At 39.7% G+C, this 16501-nt stretch overlaps 1 protein-coding gene across 1 annotated transcript in view; it reads left to right on the top strand.

Annotated features, from left to right (window-relative positions):
* Positions 1 to 12059: 12059 nt before the first annotated feature.
* The window catches only part of nek7 (NIMA-related kinase 7), an 86358-nt gene continuing 81916 nt past the window's right edge, over positions 12060 to 16501 (top strand). The window contains exon 1 of the mRNA XM_048252630.1: positions 12060 to 12368. The gene's annotated coding sequence lies outside the window, so the exon portion shown is untranslated. The remainder of the gene's footprint in view (positions 12369 to 16501) is intronic.

Genomic DNA, 16501 nt, shown 5'->3' with positions numbered 1-16501 from the left:
GGCAAGGACAGGCTCACCCTAAACCCACCTCCACCTTCTCCACCCCCACCTCCTCCACAAACAAACACCCAACACATCAGAGGTCCTCTCTGTCTCTTCAGGAGATGATGAACAATCAAGAACTGAGGAAGAATGTGTTTTTGGACTGTATGTTTGGTTCTTAACCAATAATGGTTAGACACTACATATACTGCACTGTCAAGCAAAATATCTACATTCACCGTAATACAAATCAAGACAGCTGAAACCTAATTGTTGCAGTTATAAATAAGACTGTATAATTCTATATCATATTTGCATCAGAATAAGCACTGATACAGAGTCAGAAATTGTGAAAAGGGACTGGGTGTTTCTCTACATTTCTGAAGAGCTGATGTTTTTTTCTGACCAGACACAATGACAGCATACTATTTCAGATAAAACAAAACAAGCCAAGCAAAATAACACAGAAAGGTGACACCAGATGACTGGCAGGATCAGAGAGCGGTGAGCCACCACCCGTCTGCTGCCTTGCTCAGCCCGCTAGCGCCTCTGATATGATGTCAGTTCAGTGTGTGTGTGTGTGTGTGTGTGTGTGTGTGTGTGTGTGTGTGTGTGTGTGTGTGTGTGTGTGAGTGTGGTGCTGGCAGTTCTGCACCATTGCCCCTTCCTTTTTCAGCAAGAGCATGTACATAGAGGATACTGCGATGTCGCACACAAACGTGAGTGCACACCACACGTCCACTGCACACAGATGTATGTACACACTGGCCTATTGTAGCTTATCTCACACACACACAAACACACACTACACACACTGGCCTGTCATTTGCCACATACACACACACACACACAGAAACACACATACTCACACAAACACACCCACGCCCACGCCCAATCTTCTCTCAAGGTTGACAATCCCAACATGTGATACTTGACCCTGATGCCTGGAACACAACAGATATGTCCACCACAGGCAACAAGTCAGCGGGGTTTGACAAGAGGGGTCATGAGGATGGTGGCCCATCGCTCATGGATGCACTCAGGTGTGGAGGCCACCCAGGTGTGAATCCACAGGAACAGGAGTCGGGCCAGGTGAGTATTTTGTACCTGCTGGTGGTACAGTGGTTCACACAGGGTTTTCTCCACAGTGTTCTACAGCCCAGGGCCACCACCTCTCCATTAGGTTTGTGGTGATGCTGTAGTCAGCATCTCTGGCTCGGCTATTTGCCCATAATATGAGGTCAGCTTTAAAGTTTGTATGGAAATTATGGATAATGCATATTTGAAACCACGCTACAATGGCCTTGTCCTCCAAAGATAAACATGCAAACAAACACAAAGAAACATATTGTTGTCTTTTCAACGGTTTGATTTTCAAAGAAGCATGGTCTTCACTAAGTTTAATTACTTTTTCGTATGAAAAGACTTTTATATATAAAAAAAAAGCCTTTGAAAAACAACAAACAAAATAAAAAATAACCCAAGACTGCATAAATACAAATGAACTTCACCGCTGTGAAAAGTCTTTGTTTTGATGTAGCTCGACCTCGCTCTCGCTTTCAATGCTGCAGGAGGAACATTCCTGTGTGGTCCATCTGTTGGCTCTTCGAAAGCACGTCGTCATCAGTGCAGATGCTGCTCCGACTGAAGTTCATGAGCATGTACAATATGTTGACATGGGATTTTATACAGGGTAGAACAACGTAAGGACTTGTCAAGCACTCAGGAATGCAAAGTACTCAAGAAAGCCCACAGAAGCTGACCCAAGCAGTACAGTGGGATTGTGTCAGCATGCACGCTGACTGTTTAAAGGATACCTATGTAAAGACTTTTGAACTCTTTCCTGTACTATACTCTATTCAAACACCTAAGCCTTGTCCTACTCTCTCAGTCCACTAGGGTCCCCTCAAGTTACCAAATAAGCAACATAATCTTTTTCTTTTAAAGGCAGGCACCACGGACACTCATAAAAGTTATTAGCATATGGGGGCATGTCGCCTATTATAAACCAGGAAACCGTTATTTTCTTTAAAAAAAAACTAAAAACATTCCTGTTAAAACTTCTGTATGCTTTAGAGACACTTCTAGTTTTAGACTCTGAGTATGGCTAATATGAAGCACACTTCATATTCCAATACAACAATTAAGGTGGGGTGGGTAAGTTGACTTCTATTGGTTAAAGCTTATAGTCCGGCAGCCAAAGGCCAGAATCTTGGTGAACCTGGTTTTGTCGGTTAAAATGTTTTCTTGTTTCTTGTTCTGTTTTTTGTTGCCTAGGGATTACTCAATAAGAATAGGGAGGGTGCCAGGTGATATTCCTTGAGCAATTCCCTATTCATCTCTAAATGTGACCTAAATAGCGATTTTTCCATAAAAACACCAAATTCATTACCCTTTTGAAAGGACAGCATGAAATGTAAACCATTTTTTTCTTTTTCTTGCAGTAGTATGCCACACTGTGACCAACTTACAAGTCTTAGATCCAACTTTTCTCTTTTACCATCCCCATGGAATATGTCTGAAGTTGGAAAAAATTAAAACAATAGTCAACTAAAGGAGTCAAAATTGTCAACTTTATCACCCTTCTGCAAGGATAACATGGAGTCTAAACCTGTTTTTTTGTGGCAAATGTATGCTGAGGGAGAACATTAGGCCATATGACCCCATATGACCATGACCTTTGACCCCCATGACCTTGAGTACCTAATAGCTGATGTTCATCCTCACATTCTGAGTTACTATAGCATCTTGGACATTGCCACACCCAGAATGCCTGGTATTGCACTGTCAAGCGGCTGGGAGCATGACCCTTTTTGTTGGTTTTAGGCAAATTTGGTTAGCCTGGCCCCGCCCACCTAGATATTCTTTCAGGGAGATCTAGTCTGGAACACTATAGTTCATAACTGTTTCCCTCAGACAAGAAAAATGTCAGGCCAATCAGCGATGAGAGGGGAAGACGAAACTGAAACTTATTGTGATAAACAGAAGCAGCAACACCTGCAAACATAAAAAAATGCAGTTGGAACAATGCAGTAATTTATTTACAGCAAACCCACATACATTGTTTCTTGACTTTTGGTGCTGTTTATTTTCAGTTTGTAAAGTTTTAGGCGAAGTAGGAAGTAACGTTAGGAATCTCTGCTAAATTTGATTGGTAAGGCTGGACCAATGATTTCAAAGTCAGTGCCAGTCACAATGCAAGTGTTGTAAACGTTTCCCAATCGAGAGTTACCAGATCCTATTCACTTCGTGAATAATAATAATAATAATATAATAATAATAAGCTTTATTTGTGTGACACCTTTCATACACAGAATGCAGCTCAAAGTGCTTTACATTTAGAGCATGTAACACAATAATAGTCAGTCAGTCATTATCAATCACTTTCACTTTTCTTCATTGCTGTGGCCGTTTATGATCCAATCAGCAACATATCAGAAATATAGAAAATAACATGTAACACAGTTATTAGAGAAGAGTCAGTCATTCCCCTTTGTTGCTGTGGCCGTTTATGATCCAATCAGCAACATATCAGAAATACTATTATACAACTATTGACATATAAAGGCTTTGCTGACAAATGCCTAGGCTAACAAATGCTTAGGCCCTGTTGATGCGACTCCAAGCAGCCAGCCTTAGCTTGTTCTTAGCATATGTCGCAAATATTTGACTTTATACACAGACATTCAAGACTGAATGAGTTTGGATATTTCCAGGCTAAAATTGGGTACCCCTTAGCGCTAAATGTTACCCTAAATGCTGATTCCTATTCCTTTAGGGCAGTGGTTCTCTAAGTGTGGCCCACTAGTGGGGAATAGAGACATGACAGATGGGGCACAAGGAACAGGAGGAAATTTGTTCTTTTGTGCTTATCTTTAAAGGTGCTGCGATGTCACACATTATTTATTATTTATGTAGGCTAATGTGGAAAAAGTATTTTGGATGTGAAAAAAGTGTTTTAACGTTAGCATTTTGCCGGGTTGATGGGGTCAGGTGGGGCTTGAAAATTCCCCACCTTCAAAGTGGGGAATGACAGAAAAAGTTTGAGAACTACTGCTTTAAGGAATATTCTGGAGTTAGAATGAACATCAGCTATTAGGTACTCAAGGTCATGGGGTCAAAGATCATGGTCACATGGGTTTATATATCATTATGCTCTCCCTTAATATTTTATCTATAACATATGACATTTTCAGTCCTGTAGCACCTGACCTACTTGACCATTTAAGCTCCTGCATTAGTTACTTTTTTCAGCTTTGGATATGTCCTGAGGAAAAAGAGAAAAGTTGGATCTGATACTTTCAAGTTGGCTACCTACAATGTAGCAACTATTGTGATAAAAAGTAAAAATGGGTTTGCATTTTTTACTTCCAAGACAGCAATACAGTTGGTGTTTTTACAGAAAAATCACTTCCTTTTTCACAAATTTTCCTGAATTTCCCCTTGGGGATCAATAAAGTATCTATCTATCTATCTATCTATCTATCTATCTATCTATTAATATGAACTTTAAGAGCTTGTAGCTTTTGAATAAGACAACTAACCATCTCAAAATGTCTTCAGTACCTTGCCTCATGGACCCTACTTCTGTTGCCCAGAGCCCAGTTTTGAGATTGTAAGTGCTCCACGTTCAAAAATATGCATTTCCAGTTGCTGTAAAAATCTATCTGGGTTTGTTTCAATCAGTATGACATCACTGGTGGATAGGACACTAAGTCCAATGTTAGATTAGAAATCTACAAGTTACTACTCGAGAGTGTAATTTGTTTTGGCAAAAAATATGGTTTCGTAGAGAGGAATATTTAAAAAGGTGGTACACATAAAATGCTGGCATTTGGTGCAGTTTGCTATGCCATGTCAATCCAAAGTTGAAAAGACATATCTCAGTAACAAAATAAGATGCCAGGCTGAGAGTTTCCTATTATAGTCATAAGACATGGTGGACTGTTTGGACAAAAAAATGTGTCCAAATATTTTAGACTATGGTGTCGAATCCAATATGTTTGTGTTGAATTAATATTAAGGATAAAAACAGTAAGTGTTATCTGAAATAAGAAAATTCATTCATTCATTTGAGAGAAAAAGAGTTACTATGTAAATCTCCCTGTTTGCCTATCGATGCATTTGACATTCAGCTTGAAATTAAAAGTATTTCTTATGTTTTTTTGACTTGGGCACATAGGGCAATAAGGTTGTTAATATATGAAATTGCCCAAGGGATATCACCGTGCACTCTGCTAAATCTTAAAGAGCTACCCCAAGTCTGCAAGTTAAAGCAGAAAAAAAAAAACTTTAACCGACAAAACCAGGTTCGACCTCACGGCTCCTGCACAATTACAGGCGATATCTGAAATACAGAAATTCACTAATTGACAAGAAAAGGGTTAACTTTTCCAAATTTGAATGCATGAAATACTGTCTGAATAACTATCACACAGCAAACTGTATTTTTGTACATTTTATTTGAGTTAATTTGCATTTGATATGAGTACTCACCCTGAAATAGAGGTATTTCCTATTTTCTTCATGATTTTGGCACATAGGGCTTTAAGGGTTAAGATATGAAATTGCTCAAGGGATATCACTGGGCACTCTCCTAAATCTTAAAGAGCTACCCCTAGTCTACAAGATTCAGTAAAATTTTTTTTTAACTGACCCCATAGCTGCCGGACTATCAGATCACCTCATATCATTAGCATTTCCAAAAGGGGTCTAGACATGTAACATTTTGGGTTTCATGCAATGAAAAAGGGAATTTTCATGTTCAATCAGTCAAGAGCTTTTTTGGTGTCATTGGTCTTTTTTGGTGCTTTCAGCTCTTATGAACATGTTTAACAGACAGTAATAACTGCAATAATAATAGATAATGTAGATCATATACATAGATAAGCTTTTGCCATGTACACAGACATCTAGGAAATTGTGCAAATGCCAGACTATTTAAAGCTCAAACAATACCTTTTAGATCAATTCCAAGTGAAACTGGTAGCCAGGAAAGGAAGGAAACGGGAAGACATGTTAAAATAGGTTTGCTCATTTTAGTTAGTGTTACTGTCAATATTCAGCTCTTAGCTACACCAAGTATCTCAATTCCTACATATTTATTACTGTTTCAGGCACATCAGTAAATGTAGCATTACAATAGCCAATGTGAGAAAACACAAAGGTGTGCAATGGCTTCCAAGCAACCTTCCTTTCTGGCTTGGCTTTGCCAATATTGCTAAGGTAAAAGAATGAGGTTTTACTAATATAATCAATGTGAGATCTGAAACTGAGATCTGAGTCTAATTTCATGCCAATATTTCTCATCAGGTGTGATCTGTGAAGCCAAGTTTCTGATTGGAGAATATATATATATATATATATAAATATATATGAAATTAGACTCAGATCTCAGTTTCAGATCTCACATTGATTATATTAGTAAAACCTCATTCTTTTACCTTAGCAATATTGGCATATATATATATATATATATATATATATATATATATATATTGTAGAAATCTACAATAACAAACATCTACAAAGATGTCAACTGTAATTGTTTTTTTTTTTTTTTTAAAGGCACATAATAATATAGTTATAACTGAGCTGAACTGTCTTTGTCATGGTGCATGGCACAATGTGAGAGGCTGTCTACGACCTTGACCTGACTTCTTCATGTACTTGTGTAGGACTGTGAACTTTTTATGAACTCAATTAGTTTCAGGCACACATGTAGTTATTCACAGTACCTACAACTTGCTCCTTTGATTAAATTGTGGGGAGGCAAAATGTTGTCAAGGACATACACACAGACATATGGTAAAAAGGTATACACACGCACATATGTTCTCTCTCTAGCTCTGTTATTCACACAGACACACACATACACATACACACACGCCTGCAGCTTCCCACAATACTGTTGTCGGCATATTTTCTGGGACTTGAATTAAACCTGATAACCTCACTGGGATGCTAACAAAGAGTATTTGTCAGAGGTTGTGAAGACCACTTGTGAGGCAGCGTGAATTTCATAGGGCAAAAAGACAAATGGCAACCGACGAAAGAAAACCAAAGCGGGGCGGTTATTACTCTGGAGTCTGGAGGGCCAAGAGGCAGCTTCTGTTCACTGTCTTGTGGGACACAATATGAATGACTCACTGATTTGATTTCAGGCAAACTCCTTCAAAACACACGTGAGCACCACTGGAAGGCCCCATATTCCACTGTTCTTTTGAACTCAGGACACAGATTATAAAACATGGAAAATAATGTCATTTTTGAGAATAAAAAATGTTAAATAAACATGCACATTTATTTATATAGTACAAGTCATGTCACTGACATATTTGCTTATCTTGCTTAATCGTGTCTTAATTTCTGAATCTCTCTCTCTCTCTCTGTTCATGTATAAGAATGCCTAATGGTATGCATGCACACATCCAAGAAAGAGAAGATAAACTGAGCTACATACAAACCATAACATATCCATAAATGTACAAAATAAATGGGGCATTGCATGGCAACAACAAGGTCAGAATAAAACTGTGAAATGTTAACATGGGAGTGGGTATCATCAGTGTTACCCACAACATTATCAGCTACGTAAGTAAAATCTCAGAAGCTCTGCTGTAAGGGTTAATGAGAAAGCTGTATTCAAGATGCATTAAAAAGTTAAAGGGCTGTCATCTTTATGACCACTTATGTTCAACATGGACCCTGCCCAACACTTTTTAACACATACTTGTGTGAAATCTGCGGTCATGTTGTAGTCTTGTGATCTTTGCAGAGATTATGCTATCAAAGAGTCAGGTCTTGTCAAGCTTCACTTTCAAATGTGCGCTACAATAAGAAAAAAGGTCAATCACTAGTTATGCTACTGACATCTATTCATTCCTTTCAAGTTTCCAGAAAATGTTCCAAAGGAAAACCATTAATAGTCAAATAATCTAATGGGATAAAATATATATGTATTTTGCACCGGATAAGGATGTGTTTCATATGTAGAATATGAAATATACTGTACAAATCAACTGGAACACTGAACTAACATCAGGTGTGGTTAGGTACTAACAATCTAAATGGTTATGCATCAGTTGAAGGCATTTTTGCTTCCACAGGCACGAAAAAAAAAAAAAAAAATCTAACAGGAATGCCAAGTGCTTTCACAAATCTAGACAGAATCAGACAGTCTCCCTCATTAGTACAATTCCAACACTAAAATGTATGCAGGTATTTTCTCCACAATCCTTCAGGCCCTCCCATCTATATAAATAAATAAACAAATAAGTCTCAGTGTTTTTGGCATGTGGAGTCACAGTGCTACAAACCCATATCCTATCCGCCCTCCTTTCATGCATTTGCATTGTGATCGTATCTAACAAAGCCAAATAACACACACTAAAGTTTGAGGTGAATAAAGACACTAGAAGTCAATCTATGTTCCGGAAAAATATCAAATCAAACGACAGAAACAGACAAAAAAAGACAAAAAAAAAACCTTGCAGCAAAATAAACAATATAACACACACACACACACACACACACACACACACACACACACACACACACACATACACACAAAAGTTTGATATTGGTTTTAATGCCAAGCAATTGTGTGCTACTTTTAGAACAATAGATTCGACGGGGCTATTAAACAGATTTCAGCAAAACAGACTTGCGTGTCGAACCAGAGGCTGCTCTTGGTGAGCTCTCCCTGCAGTCTGATACTCTGCGTTTCATCCACATCCATCTAATTATTCCCTCTGAAACCTGAAATTTCAAGATACTAAAGACAGTCCCTATCTGTCATCGGTGCTGCATTGATCTCATTGAAAGGAAATGTGGGTGTAGAGGGAACCCAATATAACTCATGCCATTAAATTCCACGCAGCATTATTCACCAACAGAATTGACAGATTTCCCGGAGACATTTCTTTTAATCTTCAACCGTTGTTCAAGAAAAAGACGCAGAGTGGGGGGGGGAAAGAGAAGAGAGGAAGAGAAACACAGCATGCATTACCTTTCAATATTGTATTTGTGAGAAGGTTAACATCGAGGCTGTGAAGTTGGAGGCAAATACATTCAAATATTCACACTTGTTGATTATTAACTGTAACGATGAGGGGAACAAAACATACATTCTCTTTCATTTTTTGTCATTCTCCTCCTGTCTCTTGTTTGCTCATTGATTAAATGTAATTTGAGGCACTGCCTTTGAATTCCCATCTTCCTCCATTCCTCATTAATATCCGTCAGTTTTGTACAGCCAGGATCAGACAGAGTAGAGAATGAAGAGAAAGATGGAGAGAGGGAGAGAGAACACAGTGCCTGTATTGAGGAAAGCACTGTCTTAAAATAGGTACAGACAGAAACAGGGGCAAATCATTAGGTGTCTATGAGGGGTGCTTAATGTTCTAAGAGCAGTATGTCTGCTGGGTGGCCAGGCCTAATAGGAAGGTGGGCAGGGCTAGAAGTGTCAACAGATTTCTGTCCTGGACAAGAGGACATTATGTCAGAGTATCAATGCCACTGATTATGAGCTGGGTTTCAGGTACTGTTTATCAGACCAAATGCTGCAACATAGCTCTGTTGGTTTTTAACTGCTGGTAAAGTACGCTGTTTTGGATGAAAGAATATTATCAAGCATCTGTTGGAAATATTGCTAGGAATGGTGCTGTGATTAATTATTTAATTGTATCGGCATTAGTGTATTTATGGATGTCCTTAGGTACAGAAGTGTACTTTATAAATGTTAATGAGTTAGACAATGATTTGTCTGGCATTTAAGGGCCAGGGTAGTACATTAATTGTTAGGTCTTCATCTAGGCGTTATCTCAGAAAGTCCAACCCCACGTCCCTGTCGTGTGAGATGGACACAGGTAATGCTGGCTAACAGCGCCCTGATGAAGCCTGGAGGGCCAATCCCCCACCAGGTGGATAATATGATTACAGGGCAGCCGTGGCCTACTAGTTAGCGCTTCGGATTTGTAACCGGAGGGTTACAGGTTCGAACCCCGACCAGTAGGAATGGCTGATGTGCCCTTGAGCAAGGCACCTAACCCCTCACTGCTCCCCGAGTGCCGCTGTAGCAGGCAGCTCACTGCGTCGGGATTAGTGTGTGCTTCACCTCACTGTGTGTTCACTGTGTGCTGAGTGTGTTTCACTAATTCATGGAAACCAACTATGACAGGTGGCTTGCTGGTCAAGGAGCCTCTCAAGGAAAGCATATATGCAGCTCCATTGAGGAGGAATGGGCCCAGATGAAGACTTTGACTTAGTGGTATGTTTTGTAACTCAGTAACTCATTGCTGTAAATGAGCTTGATGCTCAGTCAATTTCTCCCTGAATAAAAAACAGTTGATGATGGTGAAGCTTAAAGGTGCTCTAAGCGATGCCACGTGTTTTTTAGGCTAAAACATTTTATGTCACTTACTGCAAACATCACCTAACCAAACAGCTAGCTGTCTGTGTCCTGAATACACTGTAAAAATACACGATCTCTGTGGACAGCCCAGGCTCCAAAAACGGTAACAAAAACAACCTGGGCAAACCTAGCCCATAAAAAAACATAATAAACTGTTCCAGCAAATCACAGACGAGATGCGTGCTTCGGAGAGTTTCAATTGCACGGGAGCAGCACGGGAGGGAGGGGGAGGAAGTAGCGAGCTAGCTCTCTGTTTTGTTTGAAAGTCAACAGAAGTGATGTTATCCAGCATCGCTTAGAGCAGTGGTTTTCAAAGTGGGGGCCGCGAGGGGGTGCCAGGGGGGCTGCAGCAAGTTGGAAGGAAAAATAAAAGCAAAATATACATTACTATGAGGGTTGTTCTACAATACCATTATAATAATTTGTTGCTTATCTGAACATTATATTTTCCATGATAATGGCAGGGAATAATAGTAGAGTGATGGCAGAAAGCCCCAAATACAATTTCTACACACTGTATGCTCCATTGCGAAGTGCTTGTGGCTAAAATAATTATTAGGATTAGCTTCATGTATTTTTACATTTGCCGTAATATTGTTGATGGGTTTAATAACACATCAAGGGGGTCCTTGGCCAGAACCTAGTGGTATTTGGGGGGCCTTGTCGTGGAAAGGTTTCGGAACCCCTGGCTTAGAGCACCTTTAATTGCTAGGAGCTAAGCAGAAAAAGGTGTTTCCCCACTCTTTTAGTGAGCAGGCAAGTCAATGGAATATCAGAAAGTTGAGAGAATGTCTGTGGAAGACATAGGCTACATCTGTCTCTATCTGCATTCAGCTGTGGTCAGTCACATACATTTGAGGTTTTACAAATAATTGTACATGCACAAAAACATCTTGAAATTGGTCAGTGAAATATATGTAAATTTCACAAAAGATACACAAAAGTATGACCTAGTTTCTTCAAAATGGTTTGGGTTCATAAGCTTACTTGATATTTAGCACTATAATCTGTGGGCCTAGGATATAAGGATAGCTAAGCTATCAACTTAAATGTTTCCCATTTGCTATATTTGCCTGTGTGAAACATTTTTAGGGTATTTGATGATTAAGTATTTATATAAAGGGGGTTTGGTTTAACAATGAGTCGCCTACTTTCGACAATCTACAGATTGTTGAAATATATTAATTTGCAATGTTCAACAACAGGTGCACAGGCTTGGCCTAAAAAAGGTCTACACTTGTGTTAAATAGCTTCTTTTTGGCTTGGCACTGGCCTTCCCAAACTAAAGCAGGCTGTCTTCTCTCCAGCATGAATATTTCAACAAGGCTGTATTAAAACTAATGTTGGCCCTTCAGTGGTCATATTTTTTTTTTGATAACATGGTCAGTTTTTACCTACAGACACACATGCACATGTAAATGTACGGATTGCTGCCACCTACTGTAGTTTCTAATTTGCAATAGGAGCGTATCCCATCTCTCACACTAGGGAGCCTACTCAACACTGAAATACAACTCCTGTCGTCACCGGATAGTTTAGAGACAATTAAGTTGACTGACATCACCTACAGGGGACAGACACCAGAGTAGCCTATGTGGAAAACATAGTGCAACAGAGAAAGACATAGTCACTCTAATCAATTTGAGACTGCTGCTAACGGATTTTGACAGTGAAAGTTAGCGATTCAAGTTCAACAATCACCCCGCCCCTTTCCTCCGTCTGGGAATGCTGGGATGTTTACATTACTGGCACGGGTCAGGAATGGTGAGCAGCTGAGGGAAAGTGTCTGAGCAGACGACCGCCTTACAAAACTCGTTGACAACAGACGTTCATCTGTCTTTTATTCGGAACGTGTCCAGTGAGGTCCCCGAGCTCTACTACCGCTCGACCTTGGCTTGAAGAGAAGCAGAAGATCCGCCATCATCATCGCAAACCCCAGACTGTGGAGGCATAGCTAGGCTGCCACTTCCTGGTAAGAAGAAACGCAATGGGAAAGTTGCTACTTGGCTAGCTAATTAGCCTTCTAACCCTCGGTTCAAGTAATTGCCTGTACATTTCGTGCATAATTTTTCTCAGCATGCTTTGTAGGATTCGTGGATTTAGACGTAGCCACACTATGAGCAAATGCTAAATGATGATGTCCTGTTTAGCGAGACAACGTCAGTAAGTTGTCTGCGCACTTTAGCAAGTTTTCCTCAAACTTTAGGAAGTTAGCTAGCTAGTTAGCCAAGTAACGTTGGCAGCTTGCTGTTGAAGTCGGATAGCCAGTGTCAGCTAATGGGTCAGTTCTGTCAAGCAATGCTTAAATGGAGGACCATATGCTTCTCCTACCCATTTAGGAATTAAAGAGTTTAGGAAAACATCAAAATGATTATTATAATCTTACATTCACTCAGTGAAATAGCATGATAGCTAACGTCATTTAGCTTGTGCACTGTAAGGGAATCCCTTGTGTCACCACTGACGTCTTCTGTAAAAGATGAAGTAAGGAAGCGCTTTGGAGCGCGCGGAAGAGTTACATTATAATGTAGCTAGTAGCCTACAGTGTTACATTGAATTGTGTAGCTAGTTTGGTGTAACACTGAATGTAATGTAACTAGTATAATGTAACAAACATATTGTAACAAGTTTATTTGTACACAGGCTACTTCAATTGAGGTGTGAAATTGAGTTATCAAAGTCGTTGAACCTTTTGCTTTAATAGGCCACTAACATTTTTCTGTATGTATGTGACTGACTGTAATTTAGTTTGGATAATGGACAGTGCAAGGCTAAAACTATACACGTGGGTCAAACTTGTCCTCAAAATGACTTCATGCAGTGTAGTGAGTCATAGCTGGATTTGAACCATTGCTACAGAAGCTGTGTGAACGTGTCATACTTGCAACTGCTGGCAGCAGATTATTGCAACGAGTGATGAGTTGTTGTCGTTTGTAGGTGTTCAGTAGGAAGTAAACTTAATTCATAACGTGCTCCTCATAGTTATACAGCTTGGCCTACATAACCGGTGATCTGGACTATGACAGATGTATTCTGTAACATAATGATATGTGTCCGTTTTTTCATCATAACAAAGTGTTCTGTGCCTTTTCAATTAATAGTCCCTAAAAGCATGATAAGCAATACTGCAGAAAGGTTGTTTAGTGTATTATACTTTATTGCTACAGGCCTAATCCAAACATAATACAAACATACATAAATACCAGAATTAAGTCACTGAGTGCTTTGTAAGACCTGTGGTACAGTGGGAATATTGGAATGCAGAAATATGCTGTTTTTAAATGGTTCTTGTGTGCATTCCAATGACACATTCGGATGAAACACAGTGCCCAGTGCTTAAAAGAGTAGAATAGGCTTTTTTTTCCCTGTGCAGATTTGGTAGTGGTGGGGACCCTCTTGAACTCAATAGTCATGTACATAAGTCTTCTTAATTCAGTGAAATATACAGATTTCTCAATCCAGATTTCTCCACCTCTCCATGTTTGTCATTGGTAATCTGGTGTCAACACAGTCCCTTTTACGTGATTCATACCTGGGTTTGGCTGGGCTTCATGTCAGTTATGTCCAATTCTCCCTTTTACGCATCTAAAACACATTCTGATACCAAGTGGCCATCTGGTACTCGTAGTGTGAATAGAATTGGTCCAGTGATGCAAATGTAAAACAAAAATGTCTAAAATGTTTGTGCTTTTTTTCAGTAAATTTGGTTGATGTTATGATAGCTAGGCAAATGCAGTCAATGATTGCATCGAGTGACATGTAGGCCTACAGTGCTTCCCTTTCAAGTTTTCCACATTTTGTAATGTTTCAGACTCATCTTAAAATGTTTTATTTAATTTTTTTCTTCTCAATCTATGCACAAAAATGTTACAATGACAAGGCCAACACAGACAATTACCTTGCATATATGTATTCAGGTCTTTAGTTATGACATTTGCACTGCATGATGCTTCTAAAACTTGATTGAAGCCCACCTATGCCTAGTGGAATTCACTGGACATAATTAGGTAAAGCACACATATGTCTCACCTTTGAAGGTGTATGTTTGAGGGCAAACCAAGCCATGAAGTTGATAGAATTGACTTGACAAAGATCAGGGGAGGATACAAGAATAATTGTGCTACACTGAAAAGTGTCCAAGAGCACAGTAGCCTACATCTTTTGTTTTTTTTTTAATTGATGAGCTCTGGAGCCACAAACAATCTTCCTGATCTGTCCACTCAGCCAAACTGGAAGGGACTTGATCAGATAGAACCCAATGGTCACTATGAATGAGATCCACAGTTCCTTTGTGGAGATGAGAGAACCTTAACGAAGGAGAAGCCTCAGTGTAGCTTTCCACCAATGATAAAAAAAATCTAAAAAGAAATGCGTAGGATCATTCCCAAAAGGATTTGAATTTGTCATTGCTGCCAAAGGTACCATAACCAAGTGTAACCCCTTCTTAACGGGTGTGTGCATAGGCACTAGTTACAATAAATAGCACAATGGCGCAAACAGGATCCTGAAGGTCTCAGCGGTGGAATGGTGAGCTGGCTGAACTATTCCTGAATACCACAGTAGGCTAATAATTAAAGACAATCAAAGAATTAAATAGCAGTTGCCTCCCACGGTAAAAATACTACACTTACCATTATGGCTAGCTTAGTGTAAAGTGTATTCCTACAGAATTTAAATAATCAATGTGAAAATAATAATACTAGTGGTGAATGCATACAAATGAATTTCCAATACACCCAGAAGTATAATTAAATGTAACAATACAGACTGTTTATTATGACCGCCGCGCAGCATCCCGGGAATCCTTGACGGAAATTTCCGTCAAGGACTCCCGGGACACTGTAAGACTGGGGTACATGAAACTTGGTGGGCAGGTAACCCCACATGGATAGCATGGAACCTCTTTTTTTCGTTTTGATCTGTAGCCCCCCCGCTGGACTGGACCCCCCGAAAGGAGGGTAGGGCAGACACAGTTTTCTGTGAATATCTCGAGAACCGTGGGGTTTAGGAGGACCATTTTTTTTTTTTTGTATGTTGATCTCAAAGGGCCATGTCAACCCATTCCATAATCACTCATTTCATGTATAAGCCACCTAGTTAAACACAAAAAAGTAAAAATGAGGTGTTGTGTCGCAGGTATCTGTGACCTAACATAGTCAAAACTGCACGAAATTGGAAGTGTAGGATCATTATGACACCCTCTGAATGCACGCCAAGTTTTGTGGAATTCCGTTCATGGGCCACACAATAAACACGAAACTTGGTGGGCTTGTAACCCCACATGGATAGCATGGAACCATCGTTTTTCGTTTTGATCTGTAGCCCCGCTGGACTGGACCCCCCGAAAGGAGGGTAGGGCAACACAGTTTTCTGTGAATATCTTGAAAACCGTGGGGCCTAGGATGACCAATTTTTTTAATATGTTTTCCTCCAGGGGTCATGTAAACCCATTCCATATGCACACATGTGCATAAACAGATACACCGCACACACATACATTCACAGTAATCCTACGTATGACACATACTCACAAAGTAGACATATATACGCATGCATGCACATGCGCACACACACAGGCACATAAACAGGCAAACACACAAGCACATGCACGCACACACACACATAAACATGTAGACGCACACATGCACACAATTCAAGAATTTCTCAGAATTATGAACAGGCAAGATGGGGGTGGGGTTGTATAAAATGTATTTTACATGTGAAATCTATGAACTAATCATGTTTTGGTACTTGTTGTCTAGTAGATACCAGTGAGAATTGAGTGTGCATAATGCAATTCAGTGAGACAGTTAGAATCATACAGCCTTTCAGCGTGACTTATTTTTGTGGAAAACATGTGCTGGACTGGGCGGCGGTCATATTTTGTACCGCTCTGCGGTACATCTAGTTTAATAAAGAGCTTCAATAAGAAGACAAAGTTATAACGTTACAGAACCTGGACAAGACTTGCGAGCGAACAATTCACTCTGAAGGGAACCTACTGTTGAACGTTACGTAAACCTTAACAGACAGTAATGTTAGCACTAACGGTTCTAGCTGTTATCCTGTTAGCTTAGGCTAAACACCAGTGTGGAGAAAACAACA

Source organism: Alosa alosa, chromosome 9, assembly GCF_017589495.1.
Source record: "Alosa alosa isolate M-15738 ecotype Scorff River chromosome 9, AALO_Geno_1.1, whole genome shotgun sequence".
Taxonomy (NCBI): domain Eukaryota; kingdom Metazoa; phylum Chordata; class Actinopteri; order Clupeiformes; family Clupeidae; genus Alosa; species Alosa alosa.
This window is presented reverse-complemented; position numbering and strand designations above follow the sequence as displayed.